This window comes from Nicotiana tomentosiformis, chromosome 6 (assembly GCF_000390325.3).
Source record: "Nicotiana tomentosiformis chromosome 6, ASM39032v3, whole genome shotgun sequence".
NCBI lineage: Eukaryota > Viridiplantae > Streptophyta > Magnoliopsida > Solanales > Solanaceae > Nicotiana > Nicotiana tomentosiformis.
Genome location: NC_090817.1, coordinates 90,225,489 through 90,240,905, shown reverse-complemented (window position 1 = coordinate 90,240,905; position 15,417 = coordinate 90,225,489).

Sequence of the window (15,417 nt, the reverse complement as noted above, 5' to 3'; positions counted from 1 at the left end):
GAGAAAACTCCCTATGAGTTACTTCGAGGAAGGAAATCCAACATCACTCACCTGAGAGCCTTTGAGTGCAAATGTTTTGTACATAATAATGGGAAAGATGCTCTAGGTAAGTTTGATGACAGAAGTGATGAGAGAATTTTCTTGGGTTACTCTCAGCATAGTAAGGCCTATAAGGTTTTTAATAAAAGAACTATGTGTGTGGAAGAAAATATTCATGTTATTTTAGATGAATCTAACAACTTGGTTGAGAAAGGTCTACAAGATGAAGATTATGACATAGGGTTCACTAGTGATGGAGATACAAGGGAATCTGATGAAGATGGATCTGAAAACAACAAGGAAACTGACGGTGATCATGAGGAACAAGAAGAAGAAATAACTACTCTAACTGCTGACCAGACTAATGAAACCACACCTACTGAACCTACTCCTTTGGGCCACTCCTCGATTGAATCTTCTCTGGGTATACAGATCAGACCATGGAAGCATCAAAGCTCACTTCCTCTAGAGAATATCATCTCTGACCCAAATACAGGGGTGCAAACCAGGTCTTCTCTAAGAAATCTATGTGCACTCACAACTTTCCTCTCACAGGTTGTACCTAAGACCATCAAAGAACCTCTAAAGGATCCAGACTGGATCATAGCCATGCAATAGGAGCTAAATCAGTTTGAAAGAAGCAAGGTCTGGCACCTGGTACAAAAACCCAAGAATAGAAATGTAATAGGTACCAGATGGCTGTTCAGAAACAAGTTGGATGAACAAGAAAATATCACAAGGAACAAGGCCAGACTGGTGGTTGAGGGATACAATCAAGAGGAGGGCATTGATTATGATGAGACATTTGCACCTGTAGCTAGAATGGATGCTATAATAATGTTGATAGCCTTTTTCCCCACATGGAGTTCACTTTATACCAGATGGATGTAAAGAGTGCCTTTTTGAATGGTTACCTGAAGGAGGAGGTGTTTGTCAAACAACTTCCTCGATTTGAAAGTGAAGAATTTCCTGACTATGTGTTCAAACTAGATAAAACTCTTTATGGACTGAAACAGGCTCCAAGAGCTTGGTATGAAAGGCTCTCAAAATTCCTTTTAGCCAATAACTTTGTAAGAGGAAAGGTGGACAACACTCTATTTCTAAGGAGCAGAGGGAAGAATATTTTGATAGTACAAGTGTATGTGGATGACATTATCTTTTGGGCCACAATGAAGCAAAGTGTAACGAATTTGCTGAGATGATGGGAAATGAGTTCAAAATGAGCATGATAGGTGAATTGAACTTCTTTCTAGGGCTGCAAATCAAGCAAACACCTACTGGAACCATGATACATCAGTAGAAATATATCAAATAATTATTGAAGAAGTTCAACATGGACTTATCTAAGTCTATTGATACCCCCATTGCCATTGTAATAAAGCTAGACCTTGATGAAGAAGGGAAACGCGTGGAATAGAAACTATATAGAGGAATGATTGGGTCAATATTGTACCTCACAGCAAACATGTCTGATATAGTGTTTAGCGTGGGATTATGTGCAAGGTTTCAGGCAAATCCCAAGGAATCTCACCTGAAAGCTGTCAAAAGGATACTAAGATATCTCAAGGGAACCCATGACCTCTGTCTATGGTATACCATAGGGTGCATCTTTGATCTACTCGGGTATGCTGATGCTGACTATGCAGGTTTTCATGTTGACGGGACAAGCACTATAGGAACAACTCATTTACTAGGTTCTTATATGGTGTCTTGGGGAACCAAGAAGCAAAACTCAGTGGCCTTATCTACATCTGAGGATGAATATGTGGCAGCAACATCCTGCTGTGCTCAGTTACTATGGATAAGACAACAGTTAAGGGACTATGGTATATTTGTGGATTGTGTTCCCATTTTCTGTGATAACACAAGTGCTATAAACATGGCTAAAAATCCATGTTAGCACAAGAGAACCAAGCACATTGACATTAGACATCACTTTCTCAAAGACAATGTTGAAAAGGGGAATATCTCAATTAACTTTTGTAAAACTGAAAATCAAATTGCTGATATTTTTACTAAAGCTCTGAGTATGGATCAATTTGAAAGGAATAGACTAGAACTAGGTCTAATCAACTCCTCCCACTAAGTTGACTCCCGGTGATTGGTTAAAAAAGGCATAACCAGATGTAGATAATTAAGTACAATGTGTTTTGATTCAGCTTTGTGCTTGTATTAAGCTCACACACTTGCTTAGAAAATCTGGCTAATAACTGTGTTGCATGATACTAATATAAAAGTGATGAACCTTTATTGCAGAAACGAATAAGGAGTTGCTAAGAAGTTAGTTCTTTGACTCAGGTATGTGCCATACTGTCTTAAGTCACTAGGACTTTATATTCTAAAATTACTGCTATACTCAGACTTTTAATTCCATTGGTGTCACTTCTAATCGTCTTCTCGTCAAAGAGTAAGGGAGAATCCTTGTGCAATTAGAGATCAATTACTCCTGAAAACCTTACAGTCAAAGTAACGGTTATAAAAGTTCCGTTAAAACTCAAATTCGGTCACCTTTTCTCTTCCAGTCAAATCAGGAGTATTGCCTTTAAAAGACCCTTATGATCAGCTTCTTTAACCTCACTATTTCTCTCAAACCCTAAGCAAGAATCGAAAGCAATTATCAAGAACTAACCCTTTTCTTTCTCTTCTTCGAGTCTCTCATCTGATCACCATGCCTAAAGCTAGTCAAACACCCTCTAAAGCTAAATCATCAACCAAGGCTGAAGCAAACCCCAAAATCTTGAAGCCCAAATCGAAGAAAAATGCCAAGCCTTCAAGAGAACCCACACCCACACCTGCTCCTTCTTCTTCGATATCCTCTACTATACCTACCTCATCCTCCCATATTTCTACTGTTTATACTGTTCCTATCATTCCTACCTCCATTGTACCCCCTCCTTAAAAAACAACTACCCATGCACCTGAGCTTCCTGCGAAAAATACCTCTAAGTCAACAAAGGTCAAATCAACTCCAAGAAAATCTGTCAAGAAATTGTCTGAGGCTGCTATGCAGGATGACACTGTAGCCAAGGGATCTGTGATTCAGGGGGAATCAATGCAGTCACTATTGATCAGGTACCTCATCCTACTTCCAAGTTAGATTTTTTGGTGTCTTCTATAGATGATGCACCCCTAGATACTCTCCCACCCACGAGTGAGAAGCTACCAATGGAGAAATTCCCTGTAGAAAAGGCTGTAGGGGATATGGGAAATGAGATAGATCTAACAGCTGTGGAGACTATGGTTGAGGGGGAAGGACATAAATAATCGATGCAAAAGGAGGCTTCTGATGGCCTTGATTTTAGTTGTACTGAGGATTAGGAAGATGATGAAGGTGAAATAGAAGAAGAAGTTATGAACAGTCATGAGGAACATGATGCTCAAAACATAGCCAATGAAGAAGAAAAGAGTGAGAATGAGGGAGTATCTGGAGATGATAAGAAGAGTGATATAGAGGATAAGACAAGTGAAAAGGGTAATGATTCTACAGAAGAAGAAAATCAAAGTGAAGAAGAGGGGGTTTCTGAAAGTGAGGGCGAGGATCAAGAAAAGGTAAGTGGGAGTGAAGGAGGTGATGACGAGAGTGAGGAAGAAGAGGGGAATGTGAGTGAGGAATCTGAAGGTTCCATGACAATTGGAAATGATGTCATAGCCCCTTCAGAAGAAATTGGTAAAGAGACAAGGGCTCAAGAACTTGGGTCTTTGTTAACTCCTTTCACTAGAGATGAAGAAGTTAGAAGTGATGAAGAAGTTAGCAGTGATGATATGCCACTATCTGAGGTAGGGAAGAAGGCCAGGAAGATCACTGTGAAAGCTACAAAGTCATTAGTCTCAACAAGAAAATGAGTGGTTCTTCCTGCTAGAACTCCCCTCACAAGGAGTAAAAGAAAGGTTGTTGATGCACAAATCATGAAGGAGTCTAGAAGTGCAAAAACTCCAAAGAAAAAGGTTTCAATTGTGGAACCTATTGTTAAGGTGGATGAAGAACATGAATCTGACTCTGCCTTGCCAGCAAAGTCTGCTACACCAAAGAAAAAGGGTGCCAAAGCCACCAAACCTGCTACCTCTTCTGCAAGGGCCAGTAGGGGTAAAACAAGAAAGAATGTGCTTGTTGCAGATGATCGATTCACAGAGTTCAGAAACAGAACAGTGCCAAATGGGAAGATTCTTGCGAACACTGATGAGAAGGGGATGGCTCAACTAGTTGAGAAACTTGAGCTACGGGGGTGGAAGCACATGTTTGTCAAAGCTTTCCCCCGAGTATGTGTTCCTGTTGTGGTGGAGTTCTATACAAATTTCTCATTTTATGGGAAGGTATTCAAGAGTAAGGTAGGGGGCTTTGACATGGAGTTTGATGCTGAGGAGTCGGGGCTGCTTCTGAATATCCCTTCTTTGGGATTTGACAATTACTTAAATAAGAAGTGGCCAACCATAGACAATGATGTTGACACTGGCATTGTGGTCACCAGGAAGTTCTCCCAAAAGTTTGAATTAGATGGTCCCGAGAAAGTGTACAAGACTGATATGACTCCCTTTCACAAGCAATTATTTCAGTTTGTCAACTCTTGCATTCTTTAGATATCTGAGAGAAGGCATGAAGCTACTCTACTAGACATGGCTGTGATGGAACTGCTTGACACTGGTCGACCTATCAATCTTCCTAGCCTGATGATTTAGCACATGGCAAGAGTTGCAGATACTTCCAAACCAAAGCATAATATGCCATATGGTTTCATGTTGACTGAGTTATTTGAAAAGCTCAATATTGCCTTACCTGAGCTTAAATTTGGAAATCACAATGATGTTTTGGATGTTGTTACCCTCAAGCAGTGTGGCTATGAGGAGATCAAGGCTAGAGGACCCACAAGATCTGCCATTCTTCCTAGGAGTAGTAGGGTTGCAGAACTCAGCAAGAGGTTGGAGTTGGCTGTTGAAGAGAATTCCAAGCTTCGTGAAGATAATAATGAGCTGAGAAAGGAAACAAAGCAACTCAGGGAAGAGCTCAAAAGAGATAGGGGGCACATGCTCAACAGATTGCTACCCTTGTGAAAGCTTCAACCCCCTCTGCTTCTCACCCTTGAACATGTTCCTTCCCAGTGTCCTTAGTTCTTTTGCTATACTAGTGATGCCTTATCTTTTGTTCCTTTTGTCTTAGTCTGAGTAATTTGCAGTATGCTTAGTTTATTTTGTTCTAATTGTTACACCTTGTGCATTCCAAGGAAACGTAATGAATATGAGACTTGTTAATCATGATTTAAATGATTTAAAGTCATAATATGTCTATATATGATGTTTGGATAGAAAATATAAAGTTTGGAAAAAATCGGATTAAAGTTGTAGAAAAACCGACTAAGGATTTGCCTTGTAACAGAGCTTTTTGAGAAATAAATTTTGTGTCCTATATGAGGTCTTTTGGGACATATTATATACCAAATTGAAGGTCTTGGAATTTATTTTATAGAGGTCTGTAGACAGTCATTTATAGTTATATAGTATGTGGCCAGTATTTATTCAAGCAAAAGGAATTGAATTTACGTCAGAGGCGATGGTTGGAGCTACTAAAAGACTATGATGTTGATATTTTATACCATCTAGGAAAGGCGACTGTAGTAGACGATGCCCTCAGCAGTAGATCTATGGGTAGCTTATCATATTTATAGCCAGAGAAGAGTGAGATACTCGTGAGATTCATCAGCTAGCTAATCTTAGAGTTCGACTACTAGATTCAGGTGGTACCAGAGTTACTATTCAGGACACGACAACATCCTCTCTAGTAACTGAAGTGAAGGAACGCCAGTATGATGATCATGTGCTAGCTCACTACAGAGATACAACCCCTCAAAAGGAGAATACACCATTGGAGATTACAGGAGATGGAGTCCTCAGATATCGAGATCGATTATGTGTTCCTAATGTGGCAGGGTTGCGCTAGCAGGTTATGGGAGAAGCTCATTATTCTCGTTATTCTATTCATCCAAGAGCAACGAAGATGTATCATAATATTATGGGAATATACTGGTGGGACAGAATGAAGAAGGATATAGAAGAGTTTGTTGCTGAGTGCCCTAATTGTCAGCAGGTTAAGATTGAGCATCAGAAACTCGGTGGATTATTGTAGGCTATAGAGATTCCAACTTGGAAATGGGAAGTGATTAACATGGATTTCATCATAGTCTTACCTCGTACCCAGCGTAAGTTCGATTCTATATGGGTTATTATTGATAGACTTACAAAATCAGCCCATATTTTGCATGTCAGGACTACGTATTCAACAGAGGATTATGCAAGGATTTACATTAAAGAGATAATACGACTTCATGGTGTCCCTATATCTATTGTCTCAGATAGAGGTGCTCAGTTTACAGCTAATTTCTGGATGTCCTTCCAAAAAGGATTGGGGACTCGGGTAAGTCTTAGTACATCATTTCATCTCCATACAGATGGTCAGGCTAAGCGTACTATTCAGACATTGGAGGATATGCTACGGGCTTGTGTGATGGACTTTAGGGGTAGCTGGGATGATTATCTTCCACTTATTGAGTTCGCATATAATAATAGTTATCATTCCAGCATTCAGATGGCTCCATACGAAGCTCTTTATAGACAAAAGTGTAGGTCACCTATCGGATGGTTCGAGGTTGGGGGAACTAAGTTAGTAGGACCAGAGTTGGTACAACAGGAAGTTGAGAAGATTAAGCTTATACGGGAAAGTCTATTAGTAGCTCAGAGTCGTCAGAAGTCCTATACAGATAATCGACGATGAGACTTGGAGTTTCAAGTAAATGACTGGATATTCCTAAAGGTATCACTGATGAAAGGCGTATGAGATTCGGTAAGAACGGAAAGCTTATCCCTCGGTACATTGGACCTTATAAGATTATATGCTGAGTAGGCAAAGTAGCATATAAGTTAGACTTGCCTTCCAAATTGGAGTCTGTACATCAGTATTTCATGTGTCTATGCTCCGTAGGTGTATTGGAGATCCCTCTAAAGTCATTCCAGTTGACGATGTTCAGGTTACAGAGAAGCTATCATATGAGGAAGCTCCCATTGCTATACTAGATAGACAAGTTCGGAGATTAAGAATTAAGGATGTAGCTTCGATTAAAGTATTTTGGATTAACAATAGTATGGAGGAGATGACTTGGGAAGCTGAAGAAGAAATGAAGACTAGGTATCCTCACTTTTTTCCACTTTCGGAGGAAGATCAGACTGAGACATCACAACCTTTAGGTACGTATATGGTACTTGATTCTTATGTTAGTTATTGTTATTGGTCGTGTGAGGCCATTGGTGTTATTGATGATTGTGGACCTGTGTGGATTTGTATTGTTGGGTTTTTTGTGTGACAGGTTGGTAGTAGTACCATTACAGAGGAGACTCTACCAAAATTTCTATAGATTTCTGGGAGTTTAATATTCGAGGACGAATGTTTCTAAGGGGGGAAGATTGTTACACCCTGTGCGTTCCAAGGTGGTGTAATGAATATAAGACTTTTTAATCATGATTTAAATGATTTTAAAGTCATAATATGGGTATATATGATGTTTTGATAGAAAATATGAAGTATGGGAAAAATCGGATTAAAGTTGCAGAAAAACCGACTAAGGATTTGCCTTGTAACAGAGCTTTTTGAGAAATAAATTTCGTGTCCTATATGAGATATTTTGGGATATATTATATACCAAATTGAAGGTATTGGAATTTAGTTTCCAACGCACTTAACCATTTGTTCATACGACACCCGGATAAAAAGTTATAAGCGTTGGAAGAAGGACCAATGCTAGGGTGCCAAGTAGCACCTTTTGACTTTTCAAACAAAATGGATATTTATATCCTTATCTCGTTTCTTTCTTCAATTTTTCAGAACACACAACCAAATAAGACTCCTAACTTTACTCTTAATCTCTCTTTAAGAGCTTCAAACAAGATTATCATCTCGGGCACGGAATCAAGATACGATAACATTAAAATGATCCCTACGACGTAAGTATCGCTATATCGCCTCTCTTTTTCTTTGTAGTTTGACTTTTGGAAGGTACTTCATAGTTAGGAAGACGTTTAATTTCTGTATTTAAGTGTTTAAATATCAAAGAAGGTTGATAAATTCGTTTCCTAATAGTTAGAGCTCATGGGACGGTGATCGGAAGCCGTGAGTTCGAGTTATTCACTTGTAGCGGACTGTTTTGTTGATTGTTTTGTGTTGCTGTTGGGCTGCATATTTTACTGATGTTTTGTGGAGTTTTGGAGGAGTAATGTTGTGTATAAACACCATATAAATGCAGGGTGATGTGATGGTTGTTCGTCATAATATTTTCGGGCCGCTTGACACTACTACGGTAGTCATTTTGTGTATGAAGCGATTGGGGTGTGTTGGGATATTTTGTAATATTTTGTGGTGTATATAAGGTTGGAAAATAATGTATACATTTTGATATTGTTGTGTTTGGTGTTATATTGAATTTGAAGGAAGTAAGGATTATAGGGGAGATGCTGCCCATTTTAATACAAAATAAGCTTGTCGTTCGTTGTGTGATAGTTGTACCTTTCGTAACTTAATGCTAGTATTATTATTGTTATTGTAGATTAAGGTACGAAGAGGCGAGTTCAACTTGTTGATTGGAAATATTGTGAAAAGGTATGTTAAGGCTATCCCGTCTTTCCTTTTTGGCATGATCCATATGATGCAAGAAATGAGCAAGTACGCAACTTTCACAAATAATTCTATTCCTAGAAGTACTAGGGTTGCCTATGTTCTTGATTCCCCATATGTACTACTATCATATCGTATTTTCATGGGTCTCATGACATTCAGAGAGATCTTATTGACCTACTTCATTATGCATTACATTCATTTATACATGTATACTGACCCATGACCAGATCACGTTATATACGCGTATAGTATATATATATGGGGTATGGGGAAAGGTTATGGCGTTTTATACACACCACCACCTGATCAACTGGTATACATTTATGATTTCGCCCACAAAGGCTGAGATGATATGATGGGATGCCCTCAGAGGATTGATGATGTTATGTACGCATATACCTATGCATGATATGACATTTATACGCATATGCATGACTTATAAATATTTCATGATTCACAGATCTATGCAGACTTACAGGTTGAGTCCTTTACTCTATGTTTCTTTCATGTCTATTATATACTAATTTTTATGCCTTACATACTCGGTATATTATTCTTACTGATGCCCCTATTGCCTGGGGGCCTGCGTTTCATGCTCGCAGGTGCATGTAGACAGGTTGACGGTCCCCCATCTGAGGATACTTGCTCAGCGAGAGTTGGCGTGCTCCATTTGATCTAGAGCTGCTATTGAGTTTTGGTACGATACTTTTGTATACATATAGGTATGACGGGGCCCAGTCCCATCCTTTATACAGTTGTACACTCTATTAGAGGTCTGTAGACAGTCATGTATAGTTATATATATATATATATATATATATATCTTCTAGGCATGTTTTCCCACGTATGTTGTTCATATGAATCAGTAGTTTATTTTCAGACGTTATGCATGGCCTACACTTATTTCATGTTTATATCTTAGATGAATGCTTAAGGGTGTTCGACAGGTAGAACTCGGGCACTCGTCGCGGCCCATCGGTTTGAGTCGTGACACTAATGATGAAGACAAAGTCCTAGGCTTCTTTTGGCACTACTTAATGTATCTTATTGCTCTGCTTTACTGCTTTGTACTCTATTGGATCATCAACCTAGTTTATTTTCCCTTTCTTATGCTTGTGTTGTCGCCTGATTGTCTTTGAATCTTTCATTATCTATACTTAGTGTCTAACTTTTTTTTTGTGTGTGTTTTCGATGATGCCAAAATGGGGGAGATAAGGTTGGAAGTTGTTGTGGACATACATGTCTATCAATAGTGCTTGTTGTGATTATCTGGTTCTTTGAGGTGATTATCTGGTTATGTTGTAGTTCTGTTATGCACAAATTTTGTCATTATCAAAAAGGGAGAATTTGTTAAATATTGAAGTTTTGATGATTAACAAAGTATGACTAAATGTTCAAAGAACTAGGCCCTCAACGTAGCTTCTTAACTTTTCTGAAGAACCTGCTCCTCAGGAGAAAGAATCAGCTCTTCCTAAATGATAGTTGTACGTCTGTACAAGACAGTACTTTATCTCAAAGTTAATCAGGTCTGAGTTTGGTAGACGATGGCTACTATAAGTGATAAGGGTCGTTGTCAAAAAAATATGGACAATTCAGTCAGAGACTAAAGTCCCAAAACGTGTGGAATCCTTGGAACAGTAAGAGTCCTATCAAAGAGGAAGCTGACTTTAAATAGGACTTCTAGAAGATCTCAAATCGTATTTAAATATGATTGATTTTGGACTTCTAAACTATCCTTTTGCACATCAACTAAAGAGTCATAAGTTGTTTACTTACGTTGAGTACTTGCATTGTATTCTTCTCGAGTTATTTTACTGAATGTGTTTTAGGTAATTGAGTTGGAATGAGTATTTTGCTTTACAAGTTAGAGTAACTTGTGAATCAAATAGGAGTAGTAGGAGTACTGGAGAGTATTTAATTACAGTTTTGTAATTGATACACTTTGGCTCAGTATTCTAGTAGAGTTGGAGCTGAAAATCCTACGTGGTAGGTTGTGGTTTTTGCACCTTTTGAGCCGGGTGATTTTTCACGTAAAAATTATTGTGTTCATTTTATTGCTTCTTTACTTTACGCTTAAGGATTACGGTAAAGAACCAGGTTCTTTAGTAATTCATACGGGCACAAATTAACAAGAAAAAACATATAGAAAATGAGAAAAGAAACTAAGAGGGTAGCAACTTATTAGAGGAGCATTGGAGATTTTATATCGTCACCACGAACATATATAAATCATACAACGGTAAATTTATGCATATTGGGAGCTTAGTACACTAGGCTGCCATTTTTTACGGTGCTAAGTTTATGCAGTATTGCCATGATATTCATAATTCTTGCCATGGATTATATATATAGCATATAAATGCTAGTTTGGAAGTTTGTTCTTGTGTTGTGACACTGTATGTAAGAGTGGTGGCGGTATAAATAAGTACTAATTAGAAGAGAACAGTTAATTCATGAGGCATTATGTTGCACTTGGTGTACCCAAGACACTTCTTAACAGAATTCTCTATTATAAATTAATATATACAGAGGCGGATCCAAGATTTAAATTCTATGGGTTCAACCATTAAGATTTTAGCGTTACTTCATTATATTTTTAAAGTTATGAGTTCATATTTATTATTTATTGTAATTTTAATAAATTTTTACACATAAATTTATACTCTGCAATAAAACACTGGGTTCAGTTGAACCCGATGCTAGAGGGTTGGATCCGCCCCTGAATATACAGTAGTATGAGATAGTGAAATAAACAAGAAGGAAAGAACCTAGCAATATCCTTTGTCAGAAACAATGATGATATTTCTCTTGTTCATATTTTTTTCCATTTCAAATGATCTTTATCTCCTTTGTTTAATGTGGTTTGTCTGATGTCCTTAATTATCAGTGTTTATTTAATTGTTCTATTGAAAAGACAAAATTAGTAGGCTATTAAAGAAGTCTGTCAAATTCATCAATACGAAAGCAATTAGGGATCGTTTGGTACGTGAGATGCGGTGTGGGATAAAATTCATACCAAAATTTATACCATCAACCAAATATGATATAAATTTAATCCCAATCTTAATACAAGATATCTCACCATATCCCACCTTATCCCATCAAACTAGGGATTATATTATCCCACCTTCCAGGTGGAATAAATTAGTCCACAAATTATAATTTCGGAATAATTTAATCCGTGTACCATACGATTGTTGCAATTATTAGTGATGATACTTAGTTGCTGTTTTTAGTACTTAGCTGAGAATATTAGAGTTAGTTACACCATAGAAACTTTCGAAAATTAGTTGAGTTAGTTGAAGTCCCAAAGTTAGTTAGGAAGTTTGTTACAGTTAGTTAAAGTATTGGACTGAGATCTTCAATATATAGAGTGATGTACATTGGATTCATTCATGAAAATATTATTCTACTCTTACTCTTAAACTCTTCTCAAAGCTACATTCTCGGAATTACCCTAACTTTAGTTTATTGTTCTTCGAAATCCTTGCATTTCTAGATCAATTTTCTCTTTGATTGCACTATGTGCATCTATTGGTATAAGAGCAACACGATTCTCGGTTTCACATTATGACTAAAAATAGTAAAATCGTGACTAGAAATAAGAGCCAAGAGCAGCAATCAGAATATAGGGGAGAATAATTTGTACAGATCCAGTTGCAGTTACAAAAGCTCATGAAGGGAATGCCAAGCATGAATAAGCGCAATTTAATGGCGGACAAGGATATTTGGGAGATGCGATCAACCATTAACAATCTCAGCAGAAAAGGCAATAGAATTGAAGCTCGAAGAACTGAATCTTCATCAGAAGACAGAGGTGGTTCTGTGGAGGTTGTACTTGAAAGAAGGATGGGAGACAATCAAGGAAATCAAACAGCTGCTGGTAATTTCTTCACTAGATACTCGAGGTTAGAATTTCCTAAATTCTCTGGCCACGATTTGAAGACTTGGTTGTATAAGACAGATCGGTTTTTTGCTATGGGTGAAGTTCTATTTGATTAGAGGGTTAAAGTTACTTCAATCCATTTGGAAGGAAAGGCTATTGCTTGGCATAGGGCATATATCAAAGCTAGAAAGTCAATGATCGATCCTACTTGGACTAAGTATGTAATAGCTTTGAATGAGAGGTTTGGAGAAGAATTTGAAGATCACATATAATCTCTTAAGAATGTGGTGCAAACTGGCAGTGTGAGAGAATATCAAGCTGAGTTTGATAGGTTATTGACTAGGGTGAATCATTCCAATGAGAATACTATTAGTTGTTTCTTAGGAGGTTTGAAACATGATCTTAATAAAGAAGTAAAGGTTTAAGCCCCAAGAACACTAATGCAGGCCTACAAGACTGCAGGACTACAAAAGGAAGTGTTTGAAGCTCAAACAAAGATTTGGGGTCTGAAACCTGTGAGCAAGTCAGCTCAAGGTGGTTTGCTACCTACCCCAATTCACTCTAGGCCACAAAATTTCCAAAAACCTACTACTCCTCAACCTATATTCAATAAGCCAATTGAATCACAACATAATAGACCTAATAAAATTATATGGAGAAGGTTAACTACAACAGAAATGGATGAAAAGAGGACTAAGGGGCTTTTTTTTTTGTGATGAGAAGTATGTCTAAGGATATAAAATGTAACTCAAATAGGCAGATCTATATGGTGGAGGTTGTTGATGAAGAGATAGTTATAAATGGGGCAGAAGAAGGTTCTCTACAGGAGATTTTGGAGGGGACATATGAACTCATGATTATATCACTGCAAGCCTTTACTGGTGTAACATGCTATCGGACCATTAGAGTTATTGTATATCATGAAAAGAGACCTTTGCAAGTTCTTATTGACATTGGAAGTACACGCAACTTCATTGATCAAGACATAGCCAAGAAATTGGGGTGTCAAGCAAGCAACATTATGGCCCAGTCAGTAAGTGTAGCTGATGGAAGGAAAGTGCAGACAACCTCAGTCTGCAGAAATCTCCAATGGCTCTTACAAGGTACCACTTTTAGTTCTAATTTTCTGGTATTACCATTGGGAAATGTAGATATTTTTTAAGGAGTACAATGGCTAAATACCTTGGGTAGAATCCTATTTGACTTCAGAAATAGGACCATTGAGTTCATGTATCAAGGGAAAAATCATGTTCTAAGAAGGGAAACTAATCAACTGAAGTCAACTAAAGCTAAGACTGTTAATAAAACTAAAGAAAGAAGTACTCAATTCTTTAGCTAATTGTAACAACTGGTGAAGAGGAAGGTACTTCTTGCCATAACATTCAGGCTCCACAAGGAAAAGTAATTGCCCATGAGCTATCTGAGTTGATTGAGCAGTATGCCAGCTTCTTTGCAGTGCCTAGCACTCTTCCACCTCACATGGGTGATTTTGATCATAGAATACCATTGGTTGAAGGGCCAATCCAGTCAACAAAAGACCTTATAGGTATCATGGGGTCAAGAAGGATATCATAGAGAAGTTAGTACAAGAGATGTTAGATCAAGGAGTCATACAACATAGTACAAGTCCATATGCATCTCCAGTTGTGTTGGTTGGGATAAAAGATGGAAGCTGGAGGTTATGTACTGATCACAGGGAATTGAATTGACTGACTATTAAAGATAAGTTTTCTATACCCATTATAGAAAACTTATTAGATGAACTGGGATGGGTTGTGGTATTTTTTAAGATTGATCTTAGAGCAGGATATCATCAGTTAAGAATGGCTGAAGGTAATGCTCATAAAACAACTTTTAAAACTCATGAGGGTCATTATAAATTTTTGGTTATGCCATTTGGCCTAACTAATACTCAATCTTCTTTTCAAAATCTCATGAATTCAGTTTTCAGACCATTGCTCAGGAAGACAATATTAGTTTTCTTTGATGATATTATAATATATAGCAAGTGTATGTCTAACCATATTGCACATGCGAAATCTGTCTTTGAACTAATTCACAAATTCCAATTGTATGCTAAGATGTCTAAGTGTGCATTTGGAGTTTCTAAGGTGGAATATCTAGGCCATTTTATCAGTCAAGAAGGGGTCTCTACATATCCTAAGAAAATTGCAGCAGTAGAACAGTGGCTTATTCCTACTAATGTCAAACAGTTGAGAGGTTTCTATTGCTGGGTATTATAGGAGGTTTATACAAGGCTATGGAGCCATCTGCAGACCCTTGCATGACCTACTCAAGAAGGATGGTTATACATAAAATTCTGAAGCCACTGCAGCTTTTGGTAAGCTGAAACAAGCATTGATCTCTACCCCTGTGTTGGCAATGCCTGACTTCTCAAAGCCTTTATTGGTGGAGACTGATGCGAGTGGTAACGACATAAGAGTTGTATTCATGCAACAAGGACATCCTATAACTTACATCAGCAAATCATTGGCACCTAGACATCAAGCAATGTCTGTTTATGATAGGGAACTATTAGCTCTTATATTTACTGTCACTAAGTAGTTACATTATCTCTTGGGAAGACCATTTATAGTCAAGACTGATCAGAAAGCCTTAAAACACTTATTGGAGCAACATATCTATACTGACTTTCAAATAGCTGGCATTTCAAAATTTGATGGCTTTTGATTTCTCGATTGGGTACAAGAAGGGGGCTGAAAATAAAGCTGTTGATGCCTTGTCAAGGAAGCCAAATTCTGAATTATTAGCCATCTCTTTATTATCTCCTAATGATTCACTATATGATTAGATAAAAGCAACTTGGACTTCTGATGAT